The following is a 2993-nucleotide window of genomic DNA, read 5'->3' as shown; positions in this document are numbered from 1 at the left end:
GCCACCTGTCCGAACACGCGGCAGCTTCTCCCAGCTTCGGATCCGAGGCTTCGGCCTATATAAGGCATGCAAGACTCTCCGGATTTTTTACACTTTTCACCCCATTTTCCAATTCTTTTCACTCCTTTCACTTCCACAAACTTACATACAACCCCCAAAGCCCCGGTATCAAGTCTAAAACCCTAAGCAAGCCTCGAAGCCCCGAGATTCCAGAGAAAAACAACTTTCTCCAGTCAAAACTCTGCTCGATTTATGCCGTTTTTCGTCAAATAAACTCCTTTCCAGGAAACGAAACGCTGTCCAAATCAACACATATCATGTGAGTTCATACCCCCGTATTTTCATAATTTCTACTGTTTTAAGGGGGGGAATACAAGTATAACACAAGAACTTTGTGTTATAAAATCATGACTTTAAATCATGATAAAACGGCATTAAATCATCAAAATATTCTAAAAACATTAAACTCTTTTGTAAACTTATATTTTTCCCCAAAATTCATATTTGTATATATATATTTATATAAATAATATTTAAAAGGCGTAGGACTAATAACTCATTCTGGGTCCTTTTCCTTGTTTGGATGTGGGCTTATAGTACCGGTTATTTGTCCGAATGTCGTTTAAATTTTACTTATATAAAATTGTATATGTATATAAATATAAAAGTTATTTCATCTAGTTTAAATACCCTTTGTAACATGCTGAGCAAGGGATTACATTCAAACACAATTAAATACCAATTCAAAAAGTACATATAAATTATAATAGGTATAATTTATGATACATAGAGCAATAATACATGATTCAAGTATACTAGAATACATAGTTTTACAAGAAACAAAGGTTTGATTCAAAACAAATCAAGGGATATACAATTTTCATATACATGTTAAGAATACTAATTCAAGGACATACTGCCAATCATTTATTTCAGAATGATTGGGTTTTCATAACTAATATACATGTAACGTTTATATGCTTTTTATGAGTCATTCAATTCAGGTTGTTTAATTCATTTAGACAACCAAGGTAAAGTCCTGATATTATAACCAGAGTCTCCAGTCAGGGGATTGAAACAAGTTGTGGTAGATCTATATCAGGATTGACAACCCCGCACTCAGGCTGCTAGCTACATTCAGGCATACACGCTAATGAGTGGCAATTGTTATCAACAGTTTAAACGCCCACAAAGCGTTTGTTTCAGGCCATCATGTCTTAGTATGGTTATAATAACTCATTAAAAAGATATTAACAATACGTTAGTGTATAATCAACTAAACGTAAGTACACCTTCAAAGTACCAGTTTACATAATACAAACTACAATAGTACAATACAGTTTTCAATAACAGCTGGTGAAACCAGGCACACTCTCAGTTACAAGTTTTACATAAAGGAATACAAATACAAAACATTGATTTACAAAGAGAACGGTTTTATGGGAATAAAACTACTTTTCATATACAACAGAAAATATAGGATTTTCTGGAACAGTTTACATATGCAAGATACAGAGACACCCTTTCAAACATAAACACTTATGCACTCACTCAACTTTATGTTGATACTCCCATTTCAAATTACTTGTATTCTCAGGGAAACAATAAACAGGTACTCCCCGAGCTTTTTGAGAAGATGGAGCTACTTTGAGTCATATCTTATTCTTTTGTATAACTATTTTGGTTTCAATATACAATGATTGAACACATATAAATACTTATACTTTTTAAATACAATGGTTGTTTGTACTTTGATTACTATGATGCATGTGTTGTGATACTACAAATGAAGTCCTCCACCCCCGGACGTTTCCGCCGTCTGGTTTGGGGGTGTGACATCATTAATCTTCTTTCTTTTCGGCTGCGAATCGGGCTGCTTTGTGTCTTCATCTAACGCCTCTAAAAAATCAGAGATGGTATCTTCTTCAATGTATATGGACATGATATGTGGTTTCCGCTTATGATCTGGAATTTCAGGTGGTAATCGTTCGTTAACTAGTGTAGTTAATTAATCGATTTGAGTCTCAATGTTTTTGACAGATGCTTGTTGGTTTCTAATAGTAACATCAGTTGCATCGTGTCATTTTTCATAAGCCTCCATGAACCTATTAATCATTGACTCAAAGTCCAACTTCTTCTTGGGTGGTGGTTGTTCTTTTTGGTAGAAGCCCCGTCCATTTTGCCTATATTTTTCTTCTTTTTGATTCTTGTATTTTTCATAAGGCAACCATTCTTTCCTTGGCATGCTCCAATCTTCATCAACTCGATCTCCACTAGAATAACAAACTTGAGCCTTTCTATTCCTGTTTTGGTCTAAATCACAATCCCTTGTCAGGTGTGACCCATTCCAATTTTCAAAACCCACATGTATTGCGTGTATTGATTGATCCATCTTCGTCATTCTCCGATCCATGGACTCTAATTTTGCCAACACCACATCTAATTCTTCCAAAGCACCATTCCCATCCTTGTATCCTCTTGTCTTGTCTTCTCGAGGGTTGTGGTATTCCCTTGAATGCTTTAAAAATTATTTGATTAACACTTTAATTTGAGCGGGATTCTTCTTTGTGAGTGGTCCTTGAGAATCGAGGAGTTTCCTAGTTGTTACATTTACCCCATCATAGAAGACCGAGACTTCTTGTTGCACATTAAAATCATTATGGGGATAATTTCTTAGTAACCCCTTATAGCGTTCCCATGCTTCATACAATGATTCCCCCGCTTGTTACTCAATATTGGCTATGGTCTTCTTAAGTTTAGAAACCTTCGATAGTGGGAAAAATTGTTGGATGAATACTTCACACATTTGTGCCCATGTTGAGATTGCATGGGGTGGGAGTGCCTTTAACCAATCCTTGGCCGCTCTTTGGAAGGTGACCGGAAGCATTCTTAACAACACCGTTTCTCGTGGTACATTAGGAAAATTAAAATAATCGGTGATGTCATTGACTTCCTCGAGGTGTTTGTATGCGTCTTCATGATCATTTCCGTAG

General features: G+C 35.8%; 1 non-coding gene across 1 annotated transcript; it reads left to right on the top strand.

The window, feature by feature from the left end:
* The first annotated feature begins 2651 nt into the window (after nucleotides 1-2651).
* Nucleotides 2652-2758, top strand: LOC145123159 (small nucleolar RNA R71). Its single transcript, XR_013715032.1, has one exon. It is a non-coding gene; the product is annotated as a small nucleolar RNA R71 (small nucleolar RNA).
* The last annotated feature ends 235 nt before the right edge of the window (nucleotides 2759-2993 follow it).

This window comes from Lactuca virosa, chromosome 6, assembly GCF_052849685.1.
Source record: "Lactuca virosa cultivar CGN04683 chromosome 6, Lactuca_virosa_CGN04683_v6, whole genome shotgun sequence".
NCBI lineage: Eukaryota > Viridiplantae > Streptophyta > Magnoliopsida > Asterales > Asteraceae > Lactuca > Lactuca virosa.
Note: the sequence above shows the minus strand (reverse complement) of the source record. Positions and strands in the feature narration are given on the sequence as shown.